Source organism: Sus scrofa, chromosome 13 (assembly GCF_054392235.1).
Source record: "Sus scrofa isolate SSC_HxYL_T2T_F1_AM1 chromosome 13, Sscrofa_HxYL_maternal_Yorkshire_Landrace_v2.0, whole genome shotgun sequence".
Classification (NCBI taxonomy): Eukaryota; Metazoa; Chordata; class Mammalia; order Artiodactyla; family Suidae; genus Sus; species Sus scrofa.
Genome location: NC_139395.1, coordinates 67,690,363 through 67,707,792, shown reverse-complemented (window position 1 = coordinate 67,707,792; position 17,430 = coordinate 67,690,363). Strand labels below are relative to the sequence as shown.

General features: G+C 40.8%; 1 protein-coding gene and 1 long non-coding RNA gene across 13 annotated transcripts in view; one reads left to right on the top strand and one right to left on the bottom strand.

Annotated features, from left to right (window-relative positions):
- FOXP1 (forkhead box P1) overlaps positions 1 to 17,430 on the top strand; it is a 624,214-nt gene that overhangs the window by 94,902 nt on the left and 511,882 nt on the right. For 7 of the 12 annotated variants that reach the window (XM_084989002.1, XM_084988996.1, XM_084989016.1 and 4 more), the window contains one exon: positions 586 to 715. The gene's annotated coding sequence lies outside the window, so the exon portion shown is untranslated. Of the gene's footprint in view, positions 1 to 582; positions 716 to 13,940; positions 14,071 to 17,430 lie in introns of those variants that run through there. The other 5 variants (XM_084989008.1, XM_084988997.1, XM_084988994.1 and 2 more) reach the window with 2 other exon arrangements.
- Positions 6,412 to 14,255, bottom strand: LOC146397386 (uncharacterized). The gene is made up of 3 exons (XR_014823524.1): positions 13,350 to 14,255; positions 9,241 to 12,021; positions 6,412 to 8,932 (listed from the first exon to the last, which is right to left on the bottom strand). It is a non-coding gene; the product is annotated as an uncharacterized LOC146397386 (long non-coding RNA).

Here is a 17,430-nt window from a genome sequence, read left to right as displayed (position 1 = left end):
CCACATGGACATCTGCACATGTCTGCACATTACGTAGTATGTTTTCTCTTGATGGAAATAACTCTAAGTCTTGCTCCTGTGTAATTCATAAACATATGATTTATTTTGGAGGAAAATGATTACAGTTATCTCTCTTACTGGTTTTGATGCTCATTGTTATTTTTGAAATAATTTTTACTTTCCTATGGTTTTTTGATCTTCCGGAAAAGATAGTTGCTTCATAGCAATTGGCACATTTATCCATGTAAGAGTTGAGTTAAAACAGCTGATTGTTACCTGAGAACTTTGTCATGATGATATTTTTTGTAACTCCAAAATAGGTAAGATGTTTGGCACAGGGTCTGCAATAAACAACAAGCTTTCAGTGTTTGCATTGAAGCAATTGGTAAATGTATCTTTCAAAACATTATTTCCGGTTCATATTTTACAGCATCACACTTGATATATTGACATCCCCTCGTCTGAAAGGTGTTTTCCCCTACCTCTAGGTTCTATGTCTGTCGTGCTGTTTTCAAGTTTAAGGAAGTGGTGGTTTTAGATGTTACATCTTAGTTATGTGTAAAAAAAAATATTTTTATGTTGCAGTGTCCCAGGAGCTTCTGCTGACAATTCCAGTTTCCACACGCAACATTTGGGCAATGGTGAGGGCTTCGGTCCCTTCTTTGGTTTGCTGTCAACCATGAATGGATGGATTTGATGCCTGCTGGCCAAAAGGGTGAGTGAACATTTATGATTATTCGTCTGAAAATTCACCAGACCAAACGTCAGCTCAAAGGGGTCCTACCCAGTGCAGGAAACTGAAACAGCCCCAAGTGCATCAGAACAATTACACTGAAGATGAGAGACTCGCATTTTGAAATAAGAGACACCCTGTCATTGCTTTCTGCTACAACCTTTCCGGATAACTCATACAGTGATCTGAGGGTTTATGAAAGGCCTGATAGGACACGGGAGAATTTTTGTTTGCATGACTCTCTTACGCATACTCTGAAGGGTGAACTACCAAAATTTTGAGCTACATGTACAATTGGAAGGGTAGTTGCTTTTTTGGTCCCGTTAAACCTTGGCGATGAAATGAACCACCATGAAATAAGATGGTAGTTGGATAAATAAGACATCTGAAGTCATGGTGGGGGGCGGATTTAAGTCTGCTTTGTTCACTGAGAAGGTCCCCTCCCAAGCCTTCCACGTGATTAGGGCTCTTGAGAAAGCTAAGGGATTGGGAACTGTGGACTCTCAAAGGTTCTCAGAAAGACTTACACACATTTTCTTCTATCGTATTTCTCCTTATCAGGTTATTCATTGTAATTTTTAAGGGGAGGTTAGAAAGGGATGTGATGTTTTTCTGTCATATGCGTTTTCCATATTTGATAGTATCTCACGTTCCTCAGAAATCGCTGGCTCCCCTGCAGTAATGAATGAACAGTTGTGACTTGCCTTTATCAGAGACAGTAGATGGTTGAGGCCAGGTGTATTGGGCAAAAACTGAGATCATTTGGTGGTAGCTTTGTCATAAAATGAGGTAAACTTTATGCAGACCCATTTAGTTTCAGTTTTGTACTGCATGGCCTTTCACGATAAGAACCATTGGCATAAAATCATCTTGTTTGTCATAGTGGAGTTGATTTCAAAACAGATTCTATTTAATGGAGGAAAGGATAGTGAAGGAGAAAGCATTTTTGGAAATTGGGAGGCATAATAGCTAGCTGATATGGGGCAGGTTAGTCTCTATTTTGATTTCTTATATTTAAAATAGAGCATGTAGGGAGTTCCCTGTTGTAGTGCAGCGGACTTGAATCTGACTAGTATCCATGAGGATGTGGGTTCGATCCTGGCCTCTCATAGTGGGTCAGGGATCTGCTGTTACCATGAACTGTGGTGTAGGTCACAGATACTGCTTGGATCCCACATTGCTGTGGCTCTGGTGTAAGCTGGCAGCTGTAGCTCTGATTTGACTGCTAGCCTGAGAACTTCTGTATGCCACGAGTGTGGCCCTAAAAAGCAAAAAAATAAAATGAAATAAAAATAAGAAGTAAGATAAAATAAAATAAAACAAAGCAGGTAGGTTACAGTATCCTATTTGGCAGTACTAACAAGGCCCTAGAAGCTATCTATTTAAATCTTTTCAGTTTGCAGATGGAGCAGCTGAGGCCCATAGAGTCTGAGATGTCTTTGTCCTTGGACTTGGTCAGAGCTATGTCCTCAGTTTTTTTGTCCTCAGTGACTCTCCCTAGCTTATCTCGGAGTGATAGTGACATCCAATCCATAGAATTTAGGAAACTTCTTTGCTGATACTTGTCTCTTTAAGATGTTGTTTTACATGCAGCTCTTTGGGCCTACTTTTTAAAGATTGTACAGTTAGAGGTCATGCTTCTCCTTTTCAATTTCACACATCAATTTATGGTAGCCCAAATATCAGAGACCAGATGATCCTCAAAGAGCCTGTAGGCATTAAAGTCCACTTCCACTTAGGCTCCTTTATATCTGACTACTTGTCCTTTGGATTTCATTCTCCTGGAGCTAGAGGTAGAGCAAAAAAAGAAAGTCTTGTATCTTTCCTACAGTATTCTTTCTTTCACTGGCAAGAAATAAAGCAAATGGGAAACAGTAATGCATAAGGCAGTGATGTCCACTGTGAGAAGAAATGGTTAATGGAATCATGGAATTTGAGATCCGTTAGAGTGCTTTGATCATCTTATGTGGAGATCCTGGGCAGGCCCCGTTCTTCCCTCTGCTATGAAGCTCTTCTGAGGTTTTCCATTGCTATGCAGCTCTGATAGTCTTTTGTGAATGGTCTGTAGACAAGTGAGCAAAGAGCAGGCTTTATGAAAAATTACGGCTCTGAGGATCCAGGTAGAGTTGAGAACAAAGCCTGGGTTTGTCTCATATAAACATGAGAATTCATAGAAGTGGTTGGAATTCTGAAGGTATTGAAATAGCAACATGTTCAGGTTTGAGGTTACCTGTCATCTCTGTCTTCAGTATTGAGAGAGTCTGACTCAACCTCACAATCATAAATTGATGTATGAAATTGAACAAAACCACATGAATAGATTTATTGAAGAGTGGGCTCGTTTTATTCATTAATTTCATTTGAGCAAGGCCTGCTATTTGAAAAATCAATCTGAAGAACTACAATGAAAATGATATCTCTTGAATTGATAAAATATAATTTGGCCCAATTGAAAGCCATTTTTTTTTTTCCTAAAGAAGAAAATGCTTTGTATTTATCAGATTGTCATTTGCCTTCAGTGTATTTTTAGTAGAAAGTAGAGATCCCTGAAATGTGCTGAGCTGGGGTAGGTGTTCTGATTTTCTGTCCTTGTTTATCCTCAAAGCACACCTTCATCGTTTGTTTAAAGGACTAATTCTCTTCCTCTGTGATGGAATAGCCTGACCTTCAAGGTATGACATATCTCATAGCCAGTTAATCCTTCTATTGCTGAAAATGTGTTCAGAGTCCTATAGCTTTTAGAACTTCAAGTTTATTGAGTACCCAAAAGAAGCACCAATTCATTGTTAACAGCTGATAATTTGGAGGCTGTAGTTGTGAAATAAACTTTAATTCTGAGCAGAATGTTTCTTGGTAAGTGCCCTCTTGGTAGAACAGCTTCCCAGTCCCAGGAGTCAGCAGCTCAAATAACAGATCACCTCACTCCAATGCAAGGAACTGCCACTGTATGATAAAAGGTTTACACAAGTAGATCATTATGGCAACATTTTAAGGTCAGAAAATGGGGAATTGGGTAATGTACTATTTGAGTTGGCGATAACCATGCCTGCATAGTAAATTAGCTTATAGGCAGGATACAGATATAGCAGGGCTGAACATTTTAGGTATCTCTTTGTGATGTGGTTCTTTAATGCCATCCTGCTCCAGCAGGGGTTCAGATTTGGCTTCTGTTTCCCCCGAGTGAAGGTTTTGTTGCTACTGGTACCTATGTGATGCACATCACGAGACTCCACGAGTGAAGAGCGGCTAAATCTGCTGCATACCTAATAGGCAGTTAGCCACAGTGTTATTAATAAATGTGATAATAACAGTCTGGATTTGCATAGAGTTTTCCTGAGAAGTGTTGACTATGGATGGCAAACATGTCGGCCTGTTTGTCAGTCTGTGGCTCAGCATTACCCCATTTCTACCAATAGATTGTCCCTTGCTGGTGGATCTGAGATAAGAGTATAAGCATCACACAACATTACTTTGTCATCCTTTTTTCCCCTTACTTATCTGCAGTTCCTCTTTTTTTTTTTTTCTTTTAAAAGCCATACCTGCAGCATATGGAAGTTCCCAAGCTAGAGATTGAATTGGGGCTGCAGCTGCCGGCCTATGCTACAGCCACAGAAATGCCAGATCTGAGCTGTATCTGCAACCTACACCATAGCTCATGGCAATGCCAGAGCCTTAACCCACTGAAAGAGGCCAGGGATCGAACCTGCACCCTCATGGATACTAGTCTGGTTCTTCACCACAGAGCCATGCTGGGAACTCCTGCAGAGTCTCTTTTGATTTCTCTCTGTATCAAATTCCTAGCTCTTTACCTACTATAAAGAGGGAAAATAATCCTCATTTAAGGCTTGACAGTGGGCTAATTTCTGGCTGGAAGTTCCTGTATTTTTTTTTTTTTTTAGAAAACTCAAGAATGTGCATTTTTGTCATTGGTTTGGGGTGGGGTGTGGTGGTGGTACAGCTTCCGGGAAGAGGTGAGGGCAGGTAGCAGGTGTTTGGGGACAGGAAAGTCAGCTGGTGCGCTCCTCTTCTGAGCTGCCTTGTGCGGGAACCTGTCAGTGGGCCAAGCCACTGTGCTGTGCTGAAACTTCCAGTCCCTGAAATTTTTGACTTTGAAAAGTAATTTTAACAATTTAATAAACTACCTAATAAGTTTTATAAGCTGAAGCGAATGATCTTAAGTATTTTGGTCTCTTTCATAACGCAATGAACCTAATATTGGTAAAAATACAGATCTTCACTCACGCCATAAAGAGAGGCTAGATTTAATAAGCGGTTATGAGTGCTGGCAGCTGCCTATCAGATTGTATAACTCGGACTCCAGCACACGAAGGCAGTGTCAACTTACATTTTTTATCTCGGAAGTCTTTTCAAGGCGTTTATTTTGCCTCTCTCTCCAGTCCCTAACCTAATACAAGTAATGTAATTGGCTGAATATTTTCCACAGAGCTAATTGGCTAGGGCCCAAGGTGGAAACCATTGTCTGGCTTGATAAAGATCAGAAATTAACACGACATTTACGTGGAGGTAATGGAATATATTAGTAATGTAGTCATTCAGGATGGTGAGGGGAAGCATGTCCATCCTTTTCCCGCCCATCAGCAGCAGGAGGAGTTCGGAAGATGATGAAAGAACCTCCACTGGCCCCCTCCCCTACCCCCACCCTCAGTACCTCATAGTGGTGGCCGGCCAGTCCCATGTTCACTTTTCATTTCTTCCAACAGAACTGTAAGACAACCTAATGAATTATTTCATTTGTCATGTAAAAAAGAAACCCCACCGACTAGTATTGTAAGCTTAAATTCTAATTAGAAGATTGCATTTAATGCAGAAGCTATAACATTGTTTTAATGAATTCTCCTGGAGGTGACAGTTTATGTGAGATAAATTTATATGGTGTAGGTAGATTTAACTTCATTGGATAATGTTAAAACATGTTACTTCATATATATTAGCTGTGAAATTTATTTCTTCTCTAGTTATGTCCCCAAGGAGGTAGAGTCAGAGGGAAAAACATATCTTCAAAGAAAGAGCCCTTTCTGTCCTTTCAGATACTTGCTCTAAAACAGCCTTTTCTCACTTTTATTAAAAAAAAATCTGTTAAATTTCTGCATTAACTGAATTTATGATTCTTGATGTATGCTATTTATAAAATTGAATATAGGTTTTATGATATAGGAAATTAGTCTAGGAATGAGAATATGATCCAATTTTGTAATAAAGGTAATCTGCATTTATATTGCAGATATTTTCCATTTCTCTCTAAGCCCCTTATGGGATTATACACACATTTTTCTGGACATACAAATTCACTTCAGAGTAAACTTTTAATGTAGTGGGCAGGCTTTTGTTCCCATGACATCTGCACAAAGCATTGAATCCTTTACCTAAATCGAAAGCAGCAAATATTCCTGACTTGCTTTTGATTTTGTAATTCCCTTACCCCTCGCCATTCTGTGCCCTTGGCAGACATCACTAATTGATCACGGTCTCTCTTCTGCTCACTGTGGATGTGGCTCCAGAATTACTTCACTTAAATCCCTGGCTTACAAAACCACAATTTACATGAAAGTGGTCAAATGTATGTCAGACAAGTGGCTTTTGACAAGACTTTAGTTTGCCTTTGTTATGTCCTGTACTTACCCAATACCTGGTACCCAGTAGCACACAGTGAGAGAATCTTTTTTTTTTTTTTTTTTTCCTGTCTATTTACCATTTCTTGGGCTGCTCCTGCAGAATATGGAGGTTCCCAGGCTAGGGACTGAATTGGAGCTGTAGCCACCACCTACGCCAGAGCCACAGCAACGCAGGATCCAAGCCGTGTCTGCAGCCTATACCACAGCTCACGGCAAGGCCAGATCCTTAACCCACTGAGCAAGGCCAGGGATTGAACCCGCAACCTCATGGTCCCTAGTTGGATTCGTTAACCTCTGAGCCACGATGGGAACTCCACAGTGAGAGAATCTTCCACACACACAGTTCTGACAGTTATCTGGTTGTTTAATGATGAGGTTTTTTGTTTTTAATTTTTAAATTAAAGGATAGTTGATTTTTAATGTGCCAATTTCTGCTGTGAAGTGAGCCAGTCATATATATATGACTTTCTTACATTATCTTCTTGCATTATCTTCTATCATGGTCTATCCCAAGAGACTGTATGTAGTTCCCTGTGCTGCAGGGTAGGACCTCATTGTTCATCCATTCTAAATGTGCTAGTTGGTATGTATTAACCGGTAACTTGTAGTCCATCCCACTCCCTCCCCCTCGGCAACCACAAGTTTCTTCTCTATGTCTGCGAATCTGTTTCTATTTTGTAGATAAGTTCATTTGTGCCATATTTTAGATTCCACATATAAGTGGTAGGATTGGATTTTTGATACCATGTATACACCATATTTGTATGATTTGGTAGGCAGTTTATTTTCTACCTTTTATCTGGCTTTGGTGTTATGTGTGTGAAACATAGTTTTGTAGTTTTTTTTTTTTTTTTTTTTTTTTCCCTGTAACTTTGGAAAAGAAAAAGACTCTTCTCACCCTCTTGTTACCTGTGCATTAGCTCAGGCTCAAACGCAGCAAGGAAGTGGTGGGGTGAGAGCCAAACCCAGACTTTACCTCTCTGAGTGCAGTGTCTTTCTCAAAGGGAGGAGCACATGCATATACCAGGTGCTGACCGGTGCAGGGCAAGTTTCTTGCAATTTCCTTTTGCATATTAATCTTGGTTTTTATCAATACACTGAAGCAGCCCGTACCAGGGAGGAAGGCTATTCAGCTGTTATATTTCAAATGATATCTTCCATGATGTAAAATTCTAGGAACTTAAACTACATTGTGTGTTGTTTCTGAAAATATTCTGTTTTCTCCTCACTTGGTTCAAGTAATGCATAGAGGCTACGAGAGGGAAATTTCCATGCAGGCCGCCCTGTTGAGAATTGCCATCATTTTAATTCCTTCCTGAAGAAAAATGAGCCATTAGCGTATTTAAGCACCATTTAGTTAACGTACACTTTAATGTTATTTCACTGTATTGTTTGATTATTTGTGCTGATCATAGAAAACGGAGTTTGGAAAGTAGTTGTGGGTAAACACATACACTGTTAACCTTCCAGGCCATATTCGTGGGGTGATATGGTTAGCGTTGGTCAAGGATACCAAAATCTACACTGTGTTTGTTCTGTGTTGCTCCAGTTGATTGGAATAGACTCATGAAATAAAATCTTTTTTCATCCCTCCTCCTTTTCTGTGAGGTCTTTGTAATATTTGTACCAAATCAGTATAGCAGCCAATCATCAGGCATTTATTGTTCTTGCAGTGGCTTGGTTATCACCTTAGTTATCTCATGTAATCCTAACAGCATCTCTGTGTTAGGATATTATTATTCTGGTTTTATTGTGGAGAAGACAGAAGCTCAGTGTCTTCAAGTTACTGATCAGGATCACATGGCAAGTTTGACAAGTAGAGTTTACCTCAAGGTGGGCCAGTTTCAAAGCCTGTGTCTTAACCAGGAGGGCATGCTACATCCTTATCTTTGGATGGATGCCTTGGTTCTTTATTTGATTCAGGCAGGGAAGATTTTGTAGCATTTTGGGGAGAAATGGAACCTACTTCATTTAAAATGGCAGCTTAGGAGTTCTTGTCATGGCTCAGTGGTTAACCAATCCGACTAGCATCCTTGAGGACATGGGTTCAATCCTTGGCCTCGCTCAGTGGATTAAGGATCTGGCATTGCCATGAGCTGTGGTGTAGGTCACAGATTCGGCTCACATCCTGTGTTGCTGTGGCTATGGCATAGTCTGGCTGCTACAGCTGCGACTAGACCCCTAGCTTGGGAACGACCATATGTTGCAGGTGCGGCCCTAAAAGACAAAAAGACCAAAAATAAAAATAAAAATAAAATGGCAGCTTAGTATACCCACAGGAATTTTATGGAACCAGTGATTTAAAAGGGAGTAGGTGTTCCCATTGTGGCTCAGGGGGTTAGGAACCCGACTAGTATCCATGAAGATGTGGGTTCAATCCCTGGCCCCGCTCAGTAAGTTAAGGATCCTGTGTTGCTGTGAGTTGCGGCATAGTTCACAGATGTGGCCCAGATCCTGCATTGCTGTGGCTGTGGTGTAGGCTGGCAGCTACAGCTCCAATTCAACTTTTAGCCTGGGAATGTCCATATGCTGTAGGCGTGGCCCTAAAAAGAAAAATTAAATGAAACTATGCATTTATTTATTTTTATTTTTATTTTTTTTTTTTGTCTTTTTGTTGTTGTTGTTGTTGCTATTTCTTGGGCCGCTCCCGCGGCATATGGAGGTTCCCAGGCTAGGGGTCGAATCGGAGCTGTAGCCACCGGCCTACGCCAGAGCCACAGCAACGCGGGATCCAAGCCGCGTCTGCAACCTACACCACAGCTCACGGCAACGCCGGATCGTTAACCCACTGAGCAAGGGCAGGGACCGAACCCGCAACCTCATGGTTCCTACCCGGATTCGCCAACCACTGCGCCATGACGGGAACTCCGAAACTATGCATTTAAAAAAAATAAAAAGGGAATAACTTCTTCCAGATTTTTTTTCCTCAAAAATATTCCTTACCTCCTGGCCTTTTCCTCAGTCTAAAACCTCCCAGATCCATGCCGTTGAGCTCAGCGCTTCATGCTTTGCTTGCCTACCTTCTAAAATAAAGCTGCTCTTGGTGGTGGAAGCTTATGGAGTCCTCGATATCTGAGCAGCTGAGTTTTCTTCCTTGACACAACGTGAAGACCTGGCTGACCTGACACAACATGACAACTGGCTGGCCTGCTGCTCCAGGGAATGTGGCAGGAAGGGAAGACCTTGGGCTCCTGGGCTTTCACGTCCAGGGCCAGGGCCGGGCAGTAACAAGGTTGGTCCTGCCCCTTTGTCACACACATGTAGGCCCTTGTCTGTGGGCTCTAGGGACTTCTGCCTGTCCAGGAAGGACTCTCAGGCTAGAGGGTCAGGAGGCTGATTTCAGGTATGTTCTGTGGAACTTACTTTACGACCTTTTCCACTCATTTTTCTCTCCATGTTTCTTCATGTCATATATTGTATTGTGTATGGATGGAATGGTATGTCATTTGTGATTTCCTTTACACATTTTCTGAAAAGAAAAAATGGAGCAGAATCTTGATATTCTGGAATCTGGGTGATGGATGTATGGAGTTCATTATACTATCTTCTCTAGTTCTTTATACATTCGACAACTTTTATAATTTTTCAAAAAAGCATGTATGGGGAGACGGTGGTAAGGGGCTTATCTCCATCATTATCTAGTCTAGTGTTGATAAACCACTTGCTCTGCCAGACAGAACCAGGTGTCTGTTTCTCTGTCCTCCACCCCACCTTGGTCAGCCCTCAGCTGCTGGTGTAATTGAATTGATATGGAGTCTTAGGGCAAGGAGATGCTAACCTAATCAGCCAAGACTCGAAGTAATTTTCTGGACAATATAGATGAAATGACTTTACCTGACATACAAGCATTCCCTGACTAACCTATAAAAAATGACAGTGGTTCAGTAGCTGTTATAACGGAGCACATGTGACATGCCAGGGGCTATGATACACTGGTTATAGATTTTTCTCCCTAATCTTGCAGTGGGCAATGTTTGGGAGGGAGTAGAGGGGACCTGAACCCAGGGCCCACTGGCCTTCCTTCTCTTCTGCCTCCAAGTCCTTGGGGCCATGTACTTCCAAGTGTGATCCCAGGGCTATCCGAATCATGTTCAACGCAGATTCCCAGGCCCACACCTGCGGGCAGGCCTGAATAGCTGGGTCTCTGAAGTTAGGTAGACTTCATGTCCTAGCCCCAGGCCTCACTGATGGTGTTACAGCGGCCAAGTCAAGGCTATGCTCCAGGCCTCAGCTTCCTCATCTGCACAGCGGGGACAGTGGTAGCATCTGCCTTGTTGGCTATGAAAAGTCTTTAATACAGTACTTGGCATCTAGTGAGCACTGGGTCTGCATTACCTGCAACTGTATTTTAACCTTTTTGAGATATTCACAAATAGCCCTGTGTAACTGAGAATGTTAAGGATATAGCAATTAATGCTCCAGGTGGCACTATTTGGTGGATATAATTTAAACTTTATATATCCCAGAAGTGTTTTTTGGTAATTATTATAAAACATTAAAAAAATCAGTCTTAGAGGTTTTTTTACATAGATGTCTGAAAAAGAATTCTGTCACCAGAGCGTATAAGAGTTGACAAGTGTAAATATGCAGTTAGACAGTTTCAAAAAACGTGTATTATTTACTGATCAATGTAGTGTCTCCTTTGGTGCCATTACACTCAGTCATTTCCTGTCAATCTCTCTGGGCTGTTATAATCAGACTATGGATATGCATATTAAAATCCAAGAAAGTTATTGTGCATGTGTGATGGCAGCTTTTTAATTGTTAGTAATGTTGCTGCTTTAAAAAGGTACCAAGATAGTTTCCCCTTATCCTGGTTAATGGGGGTCAGAATTGCCTGAGGGGTTAGGGAAGCTGGCACTCGGGGTGGGGGACCAGGACACCTGGCTAGGACTCATGCTTATGGTGCCTATGCTTCCAGACAGTGCCCTGCTACAGAGAAGAGCTTTTATCTGATCCTGGTGCTAAGTCTGTGGTGATGCATTTTGCTCCTCTTTGTACTGTATTTCTTTGAAAAAGTTTTATAATTTAAAAAAAGCAAAAGTTTTGTCTATGTGTAGGAGGGTCATCTCACTTCTCTTCTGTATCAGGGATCAACAAACTTTGTCAGAGCCAGAGAGTAAGGATCTGAGGCTCTGCAGGCCACCTGGTCAGTGACAGCTACAAGCCTGGATTGTGGTAGGGTGCAGGCAGCCGGAAGTGATTCACAAGCGAATGGGCATGGCCATGTTGCCAATAAAATGTATTTACAGATGTCGGAATGGGAGTTTTGTGTCATTTCCACAGAGCACTAAATAGTGGCTGTAGTTTTATGTTTTTTCCCCCAACCCTTTAAGAATGCAAAAACTATTCAGAGTTCTCGAACTTAGGGTTCCATTTGGCCTGAGGGTCTGCAGTTTGCTGCCTCATCTAAAGAAGATGGAGCAAGAAGCAATGGTGAGGATCTGGTCCTTTGTTCTAGCTCTGTGATGCTTGGGCTTGATCATTTGCTCTCCAGTTTCTGAGAAAATAATAATGTCATCAGCTTTTGCTCACAATTCATCTCGAGATAGGCTTGTTCTGTGTGATTGGATTGTTTATTGATTTAGAGTGAAATTTAGTGAGGGTCCCCCTCTCCCTTCCTTCCTTTATTTATTTATTTATTTGGGCCGCACCCTCGAGGCATATGGAGGCTCCCAGGCTAGGGGTCCAATCAGAGCTGCAGCCGCCCGCCTATGCCAGAGCCACAGCAACGCAGGATCCGAGCCAAGTCTGTGACCTACACCACAGCTCATGGCAACACTGGATCCCTAACTCACTGAGCAAGGCCAGGCATTGAACCTCTGTCCTCATGGATGCTAGTCAGATTGGTTAACCACTGAGCTGTGACGGGAACTCCCCCCTTCCTTTATTTAAAACAAGAGAAATATAAACCTGAAGTAGAAGTGAGGTTGAGGCTCAAAGATGAAGAGGAAGAGAAAACATGTCAGAGGAAAAAGTGGGCTTTGAAACTGACATTTAAGGTCTGTATTCTCCTCAATACCAGTGTTTTCTGGCATGTGTTATCCCACCAGTGGAATTAATAATGAAATTTCTAGTGTCACAAAGGACATTTTAGAAACTTTAAGAATTAGGTATTATTTAATATGTACATATAATGTGAAATATGTAGCAAAGTACTATTAGCACACATACAACATTTAATAAAATTGAGAGGTTAAAGGAGAAATGCAGAATTATTGTACTAGGAGATCTTGGGCACAGCAACAAAAAAATAGGATTTTCTCCCCCTAAATATCCCTTATTTTATTTTGAAGGAAGAATAGAGACCTGGAGGCATAGAATGCATGTCATTTGATTTTCTCTGAAGAAATATACAGAGGACCAGAAGGATTAAAAAATGAGACAGAATTAGATTCACAGACACAGAAAGAGGAAGAGGGGAGGAGGGGTAAATTAGGAGTTTGGGATTAAAATATACACACTACTATATATAAAATTGATAACCATCAAGGACCTACTGTATAGCACAAAGAACTATATTCAATGTAGTATAATAATCTATAATGGAAGAGAATCTAAAAACAAATGTATATATACCTGTACACACACACACACACACACACACACACACACGCGCGCGCGCGCACACACACATATCTTAATCACTTTACGGTACCCCTGAAACTAACACAACATTATAAATCAACTATATTGCAACAATTTTTTTTTTAATTGTAAAAAATGACTGTGAGCATTCTGGGGAGAAGATGCTTCCCATTAAAATCCCCTCTCCCGGAGTTCCCGTCGTGGCGCAGTGGTTAACGAATCCGACTAGGAACCATGAGGTTGTGGGTTCGGTCCCTGCCCTTGCTCAGTGGGTTAACGATCCGGCATTGCTGTGAGCTGTGGTGTAGGTTGCAGACGCAGCTCGGATCCTGCATTGCTGTGGCTCTGGCGTAGGCCGGTGGCTACAGCTCCGATTCGACCCCTAGCATGGGAACCTCCATATGCCACGGGAGCGGCCCAAGAAATAGCAAAAAGCCAAAAAAAAAAAAAAATTCCCTCTCTCCTTTATGCTGAAGATTTTAAACTTTTACTCATAAATAGGTGGGGAAGCCAAGGCCACAGGAACCAGGAGGAAAGGTGGATTTGTGCAGTGGGGCTTTTTCATAGAATGGAGGCCAAGATATTATAACCCAGCCTTGAGTCAGAGAAAAGGTGGGACCAGGGAAGAGAAATAAACAAGGATGTTTTCCAAGAAAGTTCTAGGAGAATAATCTAGAGGAATATTTCTCTATCAAGTGTCATGGTAAAACTTACTAGGGTGTGAAGGGGACTGAGTTTCTGGTTTTCAGTAAGCCATCATTTATGAACCAAAGTATTGTTGTTGCACTTGGGGAATAAACATCTACGAGAGATGATGAACCTCCCTAAGAAGCAAATGTTTTCACCTAAATGTCCACTGTAAAAAAAGGGGGGGAGGGTGAGGAAGCGGGAGAGAGAATACGACAAAGGTAGAATTATGTTGAAATCCTTGCAAATGGTTGGTTTATCTTTTTGTTGTTGTTAAATGAAAAATAAATGTATTCCAGGATCCAGGGCCAAGACACAGGACCTTTAGTGTAATAAACAGCTAAGTGTGGTGATCAGGAACACAGGAGTTTGGCCAGACAACTCAAGTCTGAATGCTGGCTCTGCCAGTAACCATCAGTATAAATTTGGGTAAGTTACACTGCTCTGTGCCTCAGTTTCCTCACCTTTAAACTGGGAGTGTTAACAGTATCTAATTCATAAATTATTGTGAGATTAAATGAGTTAATACACATAGGTATTTTAAAAGATGGGATGTAGTGATTTTCAGTGAATAATATAGCTAGCCCTAAAGTATTCCCTAAATTAAAAAAAAATGTGGTTTGAGGCCATTATAGCAAATTTGCCATTATCTCTCTGCAGTGTCCCAGGATATGAGTTTTTATGTATACTGTGCACATGGGTGGTATACATCGTATACATTCAGAGACTCCTAGACTTTCCATGTTCACAGAAATAGTGAAGTTCATTGCCATCTTCATACCTGCTGAGGTTGTATTGGTACTGCATGAACTTGCAGCCTGTTTGAAGAACTCTGGGAGGGTGAACTTCTGTCCTTCAAGAAGCCCATTTTATCAGTGACCAACCCTCAGGGCGAGAAAGCTCTTTCTTCCACTGGACTAAAATCTACCACCCACAGGCATCCCATCTAATCATTTGGTTTGGTACCTTGGAATTCTCCAAAACCCATTTCTTCCATGTGACCGTCTATCAGGTATCTTCAAATAGTTAGCACATCTGTTTTGAGTCTTCTCCAGGCTAAGCATCCCTTCATCCTTCAGCTCTTCCTCTTGCATTTGGCTTTAGGTGTCCTGGAACCATCTGGGCTATTTCTCACAGCACTGGTAGTCCCAGAGACTTTTTTCTTCTTCTTCGTTTTTTTTTTTTTTTTTGTATAGGTCTCCATTTATATAGAATTCACTTACAAGTGCCTCTTTTTGACAAAACTGTCTTTATCATTTGGAAGGGAAACATTTTGACTTTTCTCAACTTGCTTCCTAAATTCCAAATGTGGGGAGCTGGCAGGGAACGAAACTAGTGCTAAAGCATCAGAAATCTTCCTGTGAGAGTTGGTCGGCTGGGATAGACTTTGCTTTGTTCTGAGCCAGGTAGCTGTGGAAGCAGTATTTGTAGTGATGGTTCTAGGCAGGCAGTAACATCTTATCGGGAGCTCATTATGTGCCAACTACTCGACTCAACCCTCTAGGTACAGTTAGTTATTTAATCTTCTTGACTGTGAGTCTGTTATGATTTTTACTCCTATTTTCAGACTCCAAAAGCAGTGCTGGGCTCAAGTTGGAGACTCATAATGAAAGCCCAAGAGAAGGATTTTTTAGTAAACGTGACCAGGATTATTCATCCATGTATCCTTAATCCATATAGTTTTCTATCCTATGTAAGAAATTGTGTAGTTTTTTTGTTTTTGTTTTTGTTTTTAGGTCTCTTTTGCTTTATCCGTTGCTTTAATGCATGGAAACTATACAAGTAACATAAAAATCACTCACGTTTTTAGGAGAGTTCACTTGTATTCCACTGAAACAAAGGGAATTATTTTTAAGGATACTACTATTCTCAACAGGCTGGAGCCACACACAGACAGTGGGGATAGACTACTTCATTTTCCCTCAGCTTTTCCCAAATGCCTTTCTTCCCGCTTCTTCCAACAAGACTCCCAGAGAGGAAGCCAATCACAATGTTATCAGCAGTTGAGAGATTTCAAAATACTCTCATGGGCATGGGTAACTTGGGGAATGGCTGGGTGCCTTCACAAGACTTAACACATTTCCTGAACATGGAGCCTCACCATAGCAACAGCCATGTCACATGACACATTGGTGACACATGTAAGGTGCTGCCACAACGCATCCCAGGTTGAATCTCTGTGATTCATTGTTTCCACTGACACAGTGGCTGCTGTAACTCACAGTTGGAAGGTTCTCTGGTTTTCAGTGCCATTAATGCACACTGACTCCATGGCACATAGAGGGCTCGGGGAACCGAAGCATCAATAAATAAGTGTGCGCTGTAAACATTGCCTTCATTAGCTTTACAGAGAAATATGTATTCGTCATTCAACCTCCTTGCCACTCGCATTCTTCTTTCTCCAAGCATATTTTGTTGGTAACACCTTGGAAGCTTGAAAATGCTTTTATTTTTAATCCCACTTGTACCCATTTCTACTTGGCAAACTTCAGGAGAGAGAGTTCACGATGGCCCCCTTTTAGTATTTATTTATATTCTTCACATGTAGCATATTTTATTGATGAAGGCATGATTCTGGGAATATTTTAAATATATATATATATTTCTCATTGTGAAATTTGTGGAATACTTTCCATAAATCCGTGGGTGGTGGTAGGGGTCTGTGGCTCATACGGAGAGGCCAGGAGGTTGTATGATATCAGAAAATTTTTCTAGAGGTCCAAGATGAATGGTATTTTAACATATTTTAATTTCTGAGTGATTCACTGAGTGATTAAAAAAAAAGTAGATGTGGAATCTGGAAGACATTAAAGAGATGTCAAGGACAGACGGATTTTGATTTGTAGCCTAATGAAATGTTTTGCCAACTTTTAAAGATTTTTTTGAGAGTAGAACTTTAATCATTTGCTTGTGTTTCTGGCATGGTAAGGTTATTCCTGTTTCTGTTACATGATGAATCCAAAGTGAAAATGGGATAATTTTTAATTAGCAAAATTATAAAACCATTTGCAGCCAAATGTTTCTTGTCTTGTATAAACTGTGAGGTTTCACATTTTACTTTCATCATTTGGGGAAATTTCATTCTGAAGATCTATTTCAGTTAGTGCTTTATGTATGGATACAAATCCTCTGTATTAGAAATTACTTCGTAATATTCTTTTCTGATGTCACTTGAATAGTCTGACAGGATTTCAGTCATGTTTATTGCTCGTGTCTATTTTGGAAGAAGTGTCATGGTTACCTGAGTTGGAGGTTGCATTAATTCAAATCAGCATTATGCATGCAAGGCTAAATAAATATTACAAGTGAAGTAGTTTTATGGTGTTAGAAATCTTGCTTTGTTTTTATGTTGTGTGATTTTGTACATTTCTGAATTACTTTTGTTGAGGGAATTATTTGAACCAAAATGTTGTATTTTTACTTTTTCCTATAAATATATGAATGGAGAGTTATTTTAAAAAAATACACTTTATTAAGGAAATGGGAATAATGAGCCAAGTCATGGCAGCCTACACATAATTTTCAGTCTTTTTATTTTATGATGCTTCAATTGCATTTGATTATGAGAATTTTACATTTTCTGGGGGCTTCTTAGAAATATACTTGGATATACAGGAATTCTGTGGAAATGAGAAGGGATTTAAGTGTTCAGAATTTGAGGGTCTGGCTAGACTGGGGCACTTGGAGCTCCTTGAACTTGTTATATATACTTGTTAGTTGGGTTTGGGGGGTGGGAATGCAGCATTTTATGCTGTTTCTGTTGCATCCTCGGGGAGGGGGGGGCGCTGT